Source organism: Lagenorhynchus albirostris, chromosome 3 (assembly GCF_949774975.1).
Source record: "Lagenorhynchus albirostris chromosome 3, mLagAlb1.1, whole genome shotgun sequence".
Taxonomy (NCBI): Eukaryota; Metazoa; Chordata; class Mammalia; order Artiodactyla; family Delphinidae; genus Lagenorhynchus; species Lagenorhynchus albirostris.
Genome location: NC_083097.1, coordinates 8,612,752 through 8,628,469, shown reverse-complemented (window position 1 = coordinate 8,628,469; position 15,718 = coordinate 8,612,752).

Below are 15,718 nucleotides of genomic sequence, written 5' to 3'. Positions count from 1 at the left end.
ATTTGTTCTGCCTGTTGTCGTCTTCTTCTTCTTCTTCTCCTTCTCCTTCTCCTTCTCCTTCTCCTTCTCCTCCTTCTTCTTCTTTATTCGTCTTCTTCATGTTTCAGGTGCACAGCATTTCAATTTGACATTTTATAACTTGTATACACTACGAGGTGGTCACCACTACGAGTCTAGTTACCATCCATCACCATACAGTTGACCCCCGTCACCCATTTCTCCCACCCCCCACCCACTTCCGCTCTGGTTACCACTAATCTGATTCTGTATCTTTGGGCTTGTTTTTGTTTACTTTGTTTGGTTGTGTTTTTTTTAAGATTCCACATATGAATGAAATCATACAGTATTTGTCTTTCTCCATCTGTCTTATTTCTTCCCCACCAGTCAGTGACACCAAAACCCTGCATCCCTTGACCCTAAGCCTGAGAGTTAGGGCATCCCAGAGCCGGGAGGCCCAGACAGTCACTGCATCTCAGCCTCAGGCATTAGAATTCTGTTTCCCCCAGACAGTATTTCACTTCTTTCCAATTAGTTTCCTCTTCTAATTTTAAAAACTGCTTATTCTGAAATAATTTTAGACTTACAGAAAAGTTGCAATAATAGTACAAATTCTCATACACATTACGCCCACATTCCCCAAATGTTAACATTTGCTTTGCCATTCTCTCTATCCAGACATGGGTAATTTGTATATGTTAATGTTTCTAAACCGTTTGAGAGTAGATTGTAAACATGTTGCCTCTTTGCCCCTAAATACTTCACCATATATTTCTATTTTTTTGGAAAAAGGGACACTTGCTTACATAACCACAGAACATTTATCAAAATGAGAACATTAACATTGGCACACCATTGTTATATAATGTACAGAACTTACACACATTTTGCCAGTCATTTACGAATGTTCTTTTTTTTAAGTTGCCGTTTTTTAGAATTATTTTTATTGTGGTAAAATATATATAACATTCAATTTGCGGCATTAAGTACATTCACAACGTTATGCAACCATCACCACTGTCTTAGTCTGTTTGGGATGCTACAATAAAAATACCATAGGCTGGTTGGGTGGCTAGAAACAGAAATTACTTCTCACAGATCTAGAGGCTGGAAGTCCATGATCAGGGAGCTGGCAGATTGGGTGTCTGGTGAGAACCTGCTTCCTGTTTCACAGACTGCCATCTTCTCACTGTGTCCTCACAGGACAGAAGAAGCAAGGGAGCTCTCTGGGGTCCCTTTTATAAGAACACTAATCCCTCTCATAACCTAATCACTTCTCAAAGGTCCCATCTCCCAATACCATCAAATTGGGGATTAGGCTTTAATGTGTGAATTTGGGGGGACACAACAGTCTATAGCAACCACTATCCATTTCTAGTACTTGCTCATCATCCCAAACTTGCTCATCATCCCAAACTGACACTCTGTACTCATTGAACAATAACTCCCCATCCTCCCTGCCACCCAGCCCCTGGTAACCACTATCTATTCTGTCTCTATGAATTTGACTATTTTAAGTACTTCATAAAAGTGGAATCACACAATATTTGTCTTTTTTTGACTGGATTATTTCACTAAGCATAATGTCCTCAAGGTTAATCCATGCTGTAGCATGACTAATGTCCTTTATAAGGAAAAAAGGAAAAAATGTTTCTTCCTGGGCAGGATCCAATCCAGAATCCATATTGCATTCAGTTGTCATGCCTCTTTAGTCCCCTTTAATAAGGAACAATGCCTTAGTCTTTCTTTGTTGTTCACGATGTGGACATTTTTGTAGGGTGCAGGCCAGTTGTTTTGTAAAACGTCTCTCGATTTGATTTGTTTGATATTTCCTCACAATGAAATTCAGGTTATGCATTTTGGGCATGTTGTGCCCTTGTGTTGCATCATATCAGAGCCACCTGTTGTCAACGTGTCCCATTAGCGGTCACATTAACTTTGATCACTCGGTTAAGATGGTGGCCAGGTTTCTCCACTGTGAAGTTAGTGTTTTCCCTTTCGTAGTATCCTGTGGGGAAAGAGCTTGAGACCATATACAAATCCTGCGTCTCATTAAACTTTCACCCACTGTTTTAGCATCCATTGATGATCCTCCCTGACACGATTATTACTATGGTGGCTCCAAATGGTATTTTCTATTCCATTATCCCTTCTACATTCATTAGTCAATATCATATCATAAGGAAGAGCTTTCCCTTCTCCCTATGTACTTATTTTTTTTATTTACATGATTATATCCATATGCACTTGTGGATTCTTACTTTAGGCTATGATTATAATAGAATAAAGTAAGAATAGTTATAATTCAGTAATATGATCATCTTAGATTTGTCCAGTGGGAGCCTGCTCAAGCTAAGTATCTTTTGTCCTTTTTTCTTTTTTTTTGCTGTACGCGGGCCTCTCACTGTTGTGGCCTCTCCCGTTGCGGAGCACAGGCTCTGGACGCGCAGGCTCAGCGGCCATGGCTCATGGCATGTGGGATCTTCCTGGACCAGGGCACGAACCCACGTCCCCTGCATCGGCAGGCGGACTCTCAACCACTGCGCCACCAGGGAAGCCCTCTTTTGTCTTTTTGATATGTTCCTATGATTCTTTGAGCACTTCCTCACTGTCTGGCAGAATAATATGTTTTGGGCACATCTTGTATCTTGAACTGTGAAACTGGCCATTTCTCTGTGGAGCTCTGGTTCCTTTTAGTGGAGAATGGCATTTGGAATGCCCAGATCTGGGCGCTGGGTGAGCGTCAAGACTCTCTTAGCGGATGGAATGGGGCGCGCCAGCATTAGCCATGTGGCACTTCAGCCTTCACACCAGTGCGTTCTCACACCAGTTCTGGGTCTCAGTTGACTGCTAAGCTACACATACGAAAAATCATGTGTTTGTTCTGGGAGGTGGATTACAAGTGACTGATTTTCTTCTTCTTTTTTTTTTTTTGGCCATGTCACGTGGCTTGCAGAATCTTACTTCACAGACCAGGGATCAAACCCACGCCCCCTGCATTGGGAGCACAGAGTCTTAACCACTGGGCCGCCAGGGAAGTCCCTTCATTTTAAAGATGTATGTATTCATGTCCCCTTGCTACTGTAACAAACTACCACAGACTTAGTGGCTTAAAACAACACACATTTATGATCATATAGTTGTGGAGGTCAGAAGTCTGAATGGGTTTCACTGGCCTGCAGTCAAGGTGTCTGCAGGCCTAGGTTCCTTCTGGAGGCTCTAGGAGAAACTCCTGTTCCCTTGCCTTTTCCACCTTCTAGAAGCCGTTTGCATTCCAGGCTAGCGTCCCCTTCCTCCATCCTGAAAGCCAGCAGTTGCATCGCTCTGACCTGTGCTTCTGTCCTCACATTTCCTGTGACCCTGACTCTCCTGCTTCCCTATTCTGAGGACCTCTGTGGCTGCACTGTTCCCCGCTGGATGATGCAGGATAATCACCTTCTCATGATCCTTAACTTAATCACACCTGCAAAGTCTCTTCGTTTTTTTGTTTTTTATGGGGTGGGGGGCTTTAACATGTGTACAGGTTGTGGGTGGACATCTTTGGAGGCCCATTATTCTATTCAGTGTATTTTATCTATTGTTAAATCATGAACACAAATTACTGTGGTAATGAAAACGTTGTAAGAAAGAAGGGCCAAAGGGACAGCTGCCCTCAGTGCTCACCCCTGCAACTCTTGATGGCATCTGCCTCCAGCTCCTGAAGCATCCCTCCACTTTGGCCAGAGGGCAGCAGAGACAGGAACTGGTGACAAGGTGGCCCAAGCTGGCCATATGCACTCTGCAAAGGCAAAGCTCCAGGGTCACCGCCCAGGTGAATGGCTCCGGCCTCGGTAGGGGCTCTCCTTCCAACCCCCAGCTCCCCGGGAGAGACGTCCCCTCTTTTCGGGTCTCTGAAATTCCTCAGGCTGGCGTGCATTTTAGAGGCAAACTCAGAGGACACTGTGGGGCGCCTGGGACTCGGTTTCCATTTGAGTGGCTGGATTGCAATCACGCGATGGAGTTTAGCTTATCTCCGTGCATCTCCTGCAGGAAGCGTCCGCACGGCCGTCTTCCTTCGCAGCCCCTCGGCTTGCTAGCCCCGACCCAGCCTGCCCTGCGAACTGTGCCCACCCCACCGGGCAGGGGTCCCACGTGATCCCGGACCCCCCCCCCGCCCCCCGCCCCGCCTCCGATCTAGCTCCTGGCCGCCTCTCTTCTGCTTTCTCCGCGACCCCCAATCCCTACTTCTCTGGACCCTCCTATTTGCTTTTCTCCGTAATACAAATATTGCCCTTTTACGAACCTCCTGCCCCCTGCAGGCCCTTCGATTCTGAGCCAGGTCTCGCTGGGAGAGTCAGGACGGATTCCGCTAACTCAGCGCCCCTTTCCCTGCGGGCCCTCCGCTTCCTCCCCAAGTCTCCGGCGGCCCTTGCGGGACCTCGCGCCCACCCGAGGACACCGCCCCTCTCGGGCCCGGCGGCGACCCCGGAGGGACAGGATCCAGGGGTGCCGCCGCAACCCGCGCCCCTTGAGAAGCCCTTTCTGGGCTGGGGGTGCGGTTATGGTTGGTTTCGGGGTCTCCTGGGATGGCTGGGATTGCGCCTGGGGTCGAACAACTTTGTTAGTGTCGCGTGCCACCCTTTCCCTCGGACCGCAGCCCCTGGAGCTCGGCAGGGGTGGAGGGCCCCCCTGAGGCCCCGCCTGGCAACACGTGCGCGCGCCCCCTGGGGGTGCAGCTAGAGACTCCTCACCCACCCTCTGCCTCCCCTAACCCCATCCCACAGCAACTGAGCGGGAAGAGGGAAAAGGGAAAGGGAGCCTTGCATAAACGGTGGCAGGGGCCGAGAGCAGGAGGCTGTTTCCCAGGCGATCTTCTTGCACTTAGGACAGAAATGGCATACCATATCGATCCCTCTAAGGACTAGAATACCCATCCTCAGTGCTCAAAGAACAATTATTTTTAACCTCTTTATTGAGATACAACTCACATTACCATGCCATTCATCCAAAGTGTACGCTTCCACGGTTTATACATTCACAGGGTTGTGCCATCGCCACCACAATCAGTTTTACAGCATTCTCCTTTCCGTAAAAAGAAAACTATTCCCACGAGCAGTGGCTCCCCATTCCTCCTCTCCCCCCAGGCCCTGGCAACCTCTAATCCGATTTCTGTGCCTATAGATTTGACTATTCTGGACCTTTCATGTAAAGGAAATCATTATACTATGTGATCTTTTGTGGCTGCCTTCTGTCACTTAGCATAATGTTATCAAGGTCCGTCGATGTTGTAGCATGGAAGAGTACTTCCTTCCTTTTTATCACCAAATAATATTCCACTGTGTGGATACGGAGCATTTTATTTCTCCATTCATTAGTTGGTAGACATTTGGATCATTTCCACTTTTGGGCTATTATGAATAATGCTGCTGTGAACATTTATGAGTATGTTTTTGTGTGGACATATGTTTTCAGTTCTCTTGGTTATATTCCTGGGAGTGGAATGGCGGGGCTATATGGTGACTCTGACATTTCAAGGAACCGTCCAAGACCTGATTTTAGCTATTTGGGAAAGAGGGAGGTGGGGCTAGGTCAGAAAGCAACCAAACAGGATAACTACCTCCCAGCTGATGACAGAGAGCCTTCTGTACAGAAAGCCTACCCTGTGGAGACCTACGAGAGGAACCGCTCACTATGCTGAGAGGAATAAGACCCAGCTCAGAGAGGGCTCGGTCCAGTGAGGACACTCTCCTCCCGGTGATGGAGACGGAGACAGACATCCCAACTCCCAGCGGTCACCCTTTCACACGGAGAGGGCAGAAAGCCAGGGGAATGCCCAACGTGGCTGTTTGGGGTGGGGAGGGTGTGGGGAGAGGGCGGCTTTACAGCTGAGATAACATCTGCGTCCACCTCCAAGAGACTTTGCAGCAGAGAGGGGGAGCAGCATGGGTTAAAGCCCAGCCGTGTGAACGTGCTTGACGCACTTGGCTGTGAGAAAAGGAGGACAGGAGTGGGGCAGACAGGCCCAGGAGGGCAAACTGAAGCCTGACTTCGATGCCACGCTAGGGAGTTTGGACTTGAACCTTTAGGCCCTGGGAGCCACCCAGGACTTGGGGCTGGGAAGGGTGGTCAGCGCACGACCCGGAGCCAAGCTTTTGGAGGAGGGGAGGGAAGGAGGCCTGAAGCCGCGGGTCTGGGTGGAGGCTGCCATAGGAGAGAGATCAGGAAAATGTCGAGGCAAAGACCGGACGTGAGGGTGGGGAAAGGGGGGAGGAGGTGTATGGGAACCCTGACGGGACTGCGGGAAGGTGGGAGGTGGTGAGGGAGAGGGAGAGCCGCCGCAGTCATAAGGTTTAGTCCTTTCTTCCAGGGAGAAAGAATGGCTACGACCTGGACCGCGCCCAGGGCATGTACAGTTGCTAAACACTTTTACTGTGTGCTTCTTCCCACTGAGCTCCAATAAGGAAACAGCTTCAGATGAAAACGCAGCTTCTTTGGGTTCGGGAGAAAGCCTTCACTATCCGTCCCCGCGGAGGGGAGTGGAGCTGCCCATTACATGCCTCCCGCCCCTGGCACACACAGCGCCCCAACCCCCCGCCCAGCCCCCCTTCTGCAAACCCCTCCGGGCTCCTCCTAGATGGCTATTTAAGGGCCACCCTAGGGTCATCAGAAGTGTGAAAAGGAAATACTTGTCTCCAGAAGCCGTTCTTTTTCTTCCTTCTTTCCTTGTTTCTCTGTTTCTGTGCCTCTTCTCTCTACTCCCCTGTTTTTCTGTAAGAACTCAGAACTCCAGCTGCCAGTGTCTCTGCAGGGCCCGTTCCCAGGGTGGTGTGGCTTCCCCGCCAGCCCTAAGGCTCAGGTACAGGCTGAGGGTTGCAGAAAGAGCCCCTGACTCAAGGGATCAGAGGAAAAAAACGTTCCCTAAGGATGCATGCGGGCAGAAAATCTGGGCTGGGGGCAACAGAGGAGCAAGCCAAAGCCCTTCCAGGATGCTGACGTTCCTGGTAAGAGTCATAGCACGCTTCATTACTTACCCTTGGGGGGTCAAGTCTGAGGTAGGGAGAACTGCTAGTGCAAAGGCTTTGAAGTGGAAGAAAGCATGATGAACTTGGTGAGGTTGAATAACGGGGGCAGGTGTGGAAGCAGTTCCCAAGTTTGATATTCTTGCATGCCACTTTCTTCCCAGGGAATTTCTGGAATGAGCCCAGACTGTAGAGGTGGTCAGCTGTCGGTGTAGCCCTGGTCCTCATGCAACTGCCGCTCCTTACTGCCGGAGTGTGACAGGTTTGGCAGCCTGCAGTGACAAGAGGGCCAGGTCTGCGTTGCAGGCACAAGGGTTATCCTGGCCTTCTCTGTGCCTTCTGCTGCAGGGACCTACCAGCATTACAGCCCTGGTTCACGTGCACGTTCAGCTTCGCCCGCATCCTCTTGGCAACTGGGTCTTTTCCTAATTCTACAACACTGTGAAATGTTTAGACATCAGGAAACCTAAGGGAGTTGACATACAATTAGATAATAATAGTACATTTAAAAATAGCTGATGGATTCGCGTTACTTTTCTCTTAGTTGATGGTTCAAATCCCCATAACCATCAGGGTCAGATTTCTCTGGCTCATCTATAAGTGGTTTCTGATAGTTTTAAGTAAGGATTAACTGCATCAAAGCTGGAATGAATACAAGCTTCTGATCCAAAATAGATCTTTAGTCTAATTTCATCCAGGTTACAGTCTCAGAGCCAAGAGCTAATTTAATTAATGTTTATATGAGCTTTAAATGTTATTAACAATAGTGTGGTGCATTGTGACAGTCATGGCCCCCACAAATGGTGTCCTGTGTCCTCATTCCCTTGCAGTGTGACTTTGCTGCTCTTCCCTAAGTCAAGAGGTGACACCTGTCTCTCCACCCCTTGACTCTGGGCTGGCCTCCTGACTTGCTTTGGCTGATGGAATGCAGCAGAAGTGACACTGTGCAACCTCGGAGACTAGGTCTTCAGAGGTATTGAAGATTTCATTCTCAACGTCTTGGAGCAGATAGAGACCATGTGGAGAGAGAAGCCCCACCAGCAGCCCAAACAAGGTCCCAGGATGTGAATGAGGCCACCTCTGACTCCAGCCGCAGTACCTCCACCAGCAGTCTGACCTGGGGAGACCAGCAGAAACTTGAGAAACAATACCTTGTTGTTCTAAGCCACTAAAGTTTAGGGACATTTGTTACGCACAAAAGATAACAAATATAACTCGTATCCTAAATGGTGGCAGAATGGAGTCCTTTCCCATGAAAACAGACCTCATCCCTAAAAACAAATGAGACATTTCCTCACTTTCTGGAATGGTACGGTAGAGTTTTCACCTTTGAAAGCAAGCAAGCAAGCAAGCAGGGTTGTTCAGGAAAGTCTTTGTGTTGAGGTTTGAAAGCCAAAATATAATAATGTTTATCCATTTTTTAAAAAATTAAGTTTTATTATTCAGACTAAGAGCTCGTTAGGGAGAAAGAAAAAGAAATTGATAAATGCATCCCATGATTGCCTCTCATTTGTCCTGGTCGGTGCTTTGTTGGCTTCCAACTCGGAGGAGTTGGACCTGCCCTCCTAGCACCTGACGCTGAATTAGCAAAATTGTGCTCTCCCTTTCTGTCCTATTTCCTTGCTGATGCCTCCTTCACAGCAGCTCTCACCGCACTAGATACACGGTATCTCTCCCCCCTGACATCACGACCTTTCTCACTTGCAGGCATTTGAATTAAAATGCATCTTCCTATACCAGGTTCATGTGCCAGATGCACAAACGCTGAGATGCGGAGGCTTGCAGCACAGAAAGTGTTTATTCACGAGACAGCCGCGCGAGGAGATGGGAGAACAAGTCTCAAATCTGCCTCCCCAAAGGCGAAGGGCTTGAGATTTTTATGGGATAAAGAATCAGAGTGGCCTGAGGTGTGGGGAAAGAGGATCAAGGCCAAGAAAAAGGTGAAGGAATAGGTGTTCTATAAAGGTGTATCTGAGTTACATGCTTCTATGGGATGCATGTTCAGAAAATGGCAGTGTTATCCTGATCGAATTTGGAGAACTGTCCAATTTCTGAAAAACAACTTAAGCAACCATTACCATAGCGACCCCATAGGTCAGAGGTGTCATTTACTTGTGATATATTGTCTAAGCTACATGAAGCTTGGGGGGAATGCGGTTTGCAAGGACAATTAAATCGAGCTAAGTCGGTGAAGACAGGTTACAGAATATTACTCATTAAGCAAGTTATAGTAAAAGGGATATAAGTGAAGACTCCTGCCCTCAGTTTCAGGATTTCAGGAAGGACCTCTTTGCTCTTTCACTGAAAAAGAAACACATGATGACAATACTCCTTTCATGGGGTTCTCTTGAAATTAAGGAATTTGATAACAGGATTTATTCCCTTTTTCACCAGAATACTGGGCAACAAATACCTAGAGAAAAAGATCCAGGTACGGAATTACTGTTTATCCTTTTTTATATTTGTCTCTTTACATATTTTAAATTATTTTAAATGTACATACTGTAAAATACACATTTGATTTTGGTACACAGCTCTGTGCATTTTAACATACGTGTAGATATGTGTATCCACTACAATCAGATTAAAGAACAATTCCAACACCCCAGAAAATTCTCTTGCATGCTCTTTTGTTGTCAACCCTTCTCCCAATCCCCAGCCCCTGGCAACCACTGGCCTGTTCTCCCTTCCTACAGTTTTGCCTTTCCAGAATGTTGTATAATGGAATCATGTACTATGTAAATTTTTGAAACTGGCTTCTTTCACTCACCTGTTCATGTTTTTGAGTGTGCAATATTGTAATTTATATATATTTGTTCACTCAGATGACCAAATATAAATTTCTCATGTATATATTTGGGCTTCCTCCATAGTTCCTGGCTTACAGCTCCCAAAATCCTTAGAATTTCCTGAGTCATAAGAGCAAGGGGGAAAAAAAAAGAGTAAGGGAATAATAATCAGTCTCTTATCCTCCTGAAATTTCAGGAATTTCAGTTCCTGAAATTCTTCAGGGAAGGTGACTTTTGAGTCCCACCCAAGATTGGGGCCCTGATACCAGGAGAATCAATTAAGGGATCAGAAGGTTGGACCTTTCATCACCACCACCCCCCAACCTCCAGGGAGGGGAGAAGGGGCTGGAGGGTCAACCATTAGCCAACAGCCAATGGTTTAATCAATCGTGCCTATGTAATGAAGCCTCCATAAAAACCCAAAAGGACAGGATTCAGAGAGCTTTTGGGTTGGTGAACACGTGGAGGTTGGGGAGAGGGCCTGGAGCGTGGAAGCTCCGTGCCTTTCCCCATGCCTTGCCCTATATATCTCTCCATCTGACTGTTGATTCCTAACAAGCCAGTAATCTTGTGAGTAAATGGGTTTCCCTGAGTTTGTGAGCTGCTCTAGCAAATTAATGGAACCCAGGGAGGGGGTCATGGGAACCCCTGATTTATAGCCAGTTGTTCAGAAGCACAGGATGCAACCTGGACTTGGGGTTGGCATCCTGAATTGGAGGGGGTCGTTGGAACCTCCAATTTGTAGCCAGTTGGTCAGAAGCACAGGCTTCCACTGGCGTCTGAAGTGGAGAGTGGTCTTGTGAGATTGAGCCCTTTACCTGTGGAATCTGGTTCCATCTCCAGGTAGATTTAGTTGAGTTCTTAGACACCCTTACGGGCACCCAAGAATTGCTCGTTGATATGGGGAAGCATCCATACACAGACACGCACCACACACACATTGGAATTGGGTCCAGGAATCCTTTGCAAGGTGTATAAATAATTTGTTCCTTTTTCTATGTGAGTAGTATTCCATTGTATAGGCGTACAATTGTTTGTTTATCTGTTCACTCACTGAAAGATATTTGGGGGACTTCCCTGGTGGTCCAGTGGTTAAGAATTTGCCTTCCAACGCAGGGGATGTGGGTTCGATCCCTGGTCAGGGAGCCAAGATCCCACATGCCGCGGGGCAACTAAGCCTGTGTGCCGCATCTACTGAGCCTGCGCGCCACAACTAGAGAGAAGCCCACGCACTGCAATGAAAGATCCCACGTGCCGCAACTAAGATCCAATGCAGACAAAAAATAAAAATAAAAATAAGTAAAATAAAATAAAAAGATATTTGGGTTGTTACCAGTTTGGGGCAATTATGAGTAGAGCTGCTATAAATGACTCTTTATTTAAATTCATTAACTGTAATGTTATTTATTTCAAAACTACTTTATCAGCAGAAATATTAAACTGTAGTTTATGACACTTTAATTTTATTTGAAGTGTTTATTCTAGTAATTTGGGGGTAAATTAACATTTCTCTTGTATTCACTTTTATTACATAAATATAGATTATTAAATAACTACCATGACTTGTCCCCACAAATCATGACAAGGCAAAGATCAAGTCCATATAATGGATACAAATAAAGTAAAATGGTGGTTTGGAGCAGGGCAGTTTTACGCATGATCTGAAGATGGAGAGATAGAAGTTAAAATTTTTAGAAATTTGATGCACTTCGGTTGGACCTTAGAAAGTATTCAGTATATTGGCAGCCAGAAATGGATAAGCGAAGGCATGGATTTGTGGATAAGTTTTTGGCATCCTTGAGGGTAGTTTTGGGTACAGAAAGAACTGTGTGGATGTTTATTTTAGCTTTACATTTTAATTTCCCATATATGAAAGTTACAAATCCTAAATCCTTATTCTCTTATTAGTTATTAAAGTTCAGTTTACAGATCTCATTCTTCTTACTATACATCTAGTAAACCTGAGGCATCAGTTGAAAGAGGTTTTTGGATTTACTAAGTTAATGAACCATCTTCAGCTCTTTTAAACAACATTTATACATGTAATGTAACTGATTTTCCTTTAAAGTATTTTTGTTGCCCAAATTAACAACAAAAAAGATTCCTGAATACTACATAATTATAGGAAATCTAATAAATTAATTTACAAAAGAAGCAAAGCTTAAGTTCTCTTAATCCTTTCAGTATGATGAATCAACCTAGTAAGACTCCAGCCTTGAATCACAAATCTAAATTAACTATTTAGTTACACATTTTAAATCGGTGATAAATGGCTGACCTTCTAATTGGTCAAATTCTATTAAATATTCCAAGAACATAAAATACCAAATATGCACAAATCCTACCTGAGAAATTTCATGTTAATACTATGGCTTTGACTTTCATAAAGTTTTGATATTTAATTCTAAATCTTCCCCTATTAAAAGGTATTTACCCAGAGGAAAGGATGGTTACCATTCCAGTTAACTGAGGCTACTCAGGCCGGGGGCTTCAGACAAACATGAGTCCTGATGCTGCAGACATTTAGAATGGAATAGAAATCTCTGCCTGACAGTCATGCACAGCCCTTTCCACAGCTGTTTTGTGATAATTCAATACAATTGACCCTTGAACAACATGGGGGCTGGGGGTGCCAGCCCTACTCCCACCCCACCCCTCTGTCAAAAGTCTGCAAATTGATAAATGACTCAACCAAGGGCAGGAAGCTGAAACAGTTTGAGTAGGATCAGGACTCAAGCCCTAGTTCTTTTGAAACATACTGTGATCTCTAATCAAACACAAACTTCCCCATACTTCATTGTACCTCGTGGAACAAGATTTTTAGTAAAGGAGCCAAGTGATCAAACTTAACATGACTCACAGTGGGACACCTAACGTTATGTTCCTCCTGATGTCCTAGAACATGAAGTTCTTCAGACTCTTGCCAAAAATGTTTAACCTGAACTACATCAACCCTTTAAACTTACCTTCCAGTTCACAGGAAATACAGGGGAGGGTAGTTAAATGGACACTGTATTAGTTAGCTATTGCTGAGTAACTAATTACCCCAGACCTAAGCTACTTAAACAACAATGAACAGTATCTCACACAGTGTTCCAAGAGAAGGCAAGGAGAAAGCCCCAGTGCCTCATATGAACTAGACTCAGAAGGCACAAGCTGTCACTTCTGTCATATTCCATTTATTAAAAGTGAGTCAATAAGGACAGCCCACACTCAAGGAGAAGTTCCATCTTTTGAATTGGGAGAATCAAAGAATTTGTGAACATATTTTAAAATCACCACAGGGGTTATTTTAGTTTAAAAAAGATAAAGAAAGCAGAAGAAATGTGTGAATCCTGATTGGATCCTGGATTTTCTAAAAAGTCATAAAAGTCATTTTGAGGACAATCATGCTTAGTGAAACAAGTCAGACAGAAAAAGATAAATACTGCATGCTATCACTTATATGTGGAATCTAAAATAATAAAACAAACTAGTGAATATAACAAAAAAGAGGGCTTCCCTGGTGTCGCAGTGGTTGAGTCCACCTGCTGATGCAGGGGACACGGGTTCGTGCCCCGGTCCGGGAAGATCCCACATGCTGCGGAGCAGCTAGGCCTGTGAGCCATGGCCGCTGAGCCTGCACGTCCACAGCCTGTGCTCTGCAATGGGAGAGGCCACAACAGTGAGAGGTCCATGTACCGCAAAAAAAAAAAGAAAGAAACAGACTCGCAGATATAGAGAACAAACTAGTGGTTACCAGTGGGGAGAGAGAAGAGGGAGGGGCAAGATAGAGGAAGGGGATTAAGAGGTAAAAACTGCTATGTATAAAATAAATAAGCTACAAGGATACACTGTACAGCACAGGGAATATAACCAGTATTTTATAATAAGTATAAATGGAGTATAATCTTTAAAAATTGTCAGTCAGTATGTTGTACACCTGAAACTTAAGTAATATTGTAAATCAACTTTACCTCAATTAAAAAAAGGTAAGACACAATGATATGTTGTCTACAAAAGACTCACTTTAGATATAAAAACACGAAGATGGTTGAAAGTAATGGGAAGGAATATATGCACCTTGCTCACATAAGCTTAAAAAACTGGTATTACTATATTAATATTACTCAAGTAGACTTCAAGACAAAGAGTTTTGTCTGAGATAAAGAGAACTATTTTATTATGATCAAAAGATTGTCAATAGAAAAACATAAAAATCCTAAGTGGTGTGTGCATCTAATAAAAAGAGCTTCAAATACACAAAGTAAACATTGACAGTATTGAAAGGAGAAATAAACAAATCCACAGTGAGACTGAGACAAACATCCCTCTCTCAAGATGCTTATCTGCTGAAAAAAAAAGTAAACAAAAATTAGTAAATGTATAGAAGATTTCAATAGCATTATTGACCAGTTTGATCTAACAAACATTTATAGATTGCAAAAAGAAAAAGAAAAAAGCCATAAAAGTCATTTTGAGAACAACTGGAAAACTTGAATATGAAACAAATATTAGACGAATTAAGGAATTATTAATAATTTTCATAGATATGACAGTGGCATTGTGGTGATGTGGAAGAAGATTTTTATTCTTAGAGAAGCACACAGAAGTATTTATCAATGAAATGTCATGAAGTCTGCAACCTGTTTTTAAACAGATCAGAAAAAAAAGAGATAAAACAAATGAGACAAAGTATTAACACTTGAATCTCAGTAGAGAGTACAAATTATTCATTGTACTGATTTTTGACCTTTTCATACTTTCAAAATTTTTCAAAATAAAAATAGGTAAATATATTAGGATAGTTTGGTGTCAAATTAGGGGTGAGTTTCTCAAATTCAAGACTGAGGAATTAGGTTGTCATCCTTGGTTTGCCAGAAGGAAAAGGAGACCCTCTGCTTTTAGTAAATGCTCTTCTTTTGTCTAATATTCCTGGCAAGTGGGTACCACATTAGCTTCAAGGAACTCTCTTCCTGTAAGAGACACAGGAAGAAATCCCTGGTGTATATGTGGGGCTCCATCTGCAAAACCAGGCAACAAAACCACTTTGAAGACATTAAAGACACTCTGGAGAAGCAGAGCCAAGCAGAAATTGATGTCAAGGAGAAAAGCCGGTGTACGTTACAAAAAGCAGAAGTTCCGGGGCCTTCCGTGAAAGTCTGAGAAGGAAGAGTGGAGGAGGTAAGGAGGTGGGGAAGGAGAGCCCCCTCAAACTTCCAGCCCAGGATTTCAAAGAAAACCATCAAGAAGCCTCTGTTAGACACTGAGAGACTCTGGAAGAAAAGGAGGGGAGAATTGTGTTTGAGGTCAACAGACGAAGGTCTCAGGTTTATGCCTCTGTAGGCAGATAGAATGGGTGTCCCGGAAGAAGAGAACCAGACATACTGTCTAACACAGGGGTCCCCAACCCCTGGGCTACGGACGGGTACCAGTCTGTACAGCAGGAGGTGAGCGGCGGGTGAGTGAGCAAAGCTTCATCTGTATTTACAGCCGCTCCCCATTGCTCACATTACCGCCTGAGCTCCGCCTCCTGTCAGATCAGTGGTGGCATTAGATTCTCAAAGGAGCATGAACGCTACTGTGAACTGTGCATGTGAGGGATCTAGGCTGTGCACTTCTTATGAGAATCTAGTGCCTGATGATCTTTGAGGTGGAGCTGAGGCGGTGATGCTAGCGCTGGGGAGTGGCTGCAAATACGGATTCTCATTAACAGAGTGGTTTGACTGCACAGAGACCATAATATATAAATTGCTTGCAGACTCATATCAAAACCGTATCAGTGAGTGGCAAGTGAAAACAACCTCAGGGGTCCCACTGATTCTGCATTATCGTGAGTTGTATAATTATTTCACTATATATTACAATGTAATAATAATAGAAATAAAGTGCACAATAAATGTAATGCGCTTGAATCATCCCGAAAGCATCCCCCCCATCCCCAGTCCGTGGAAA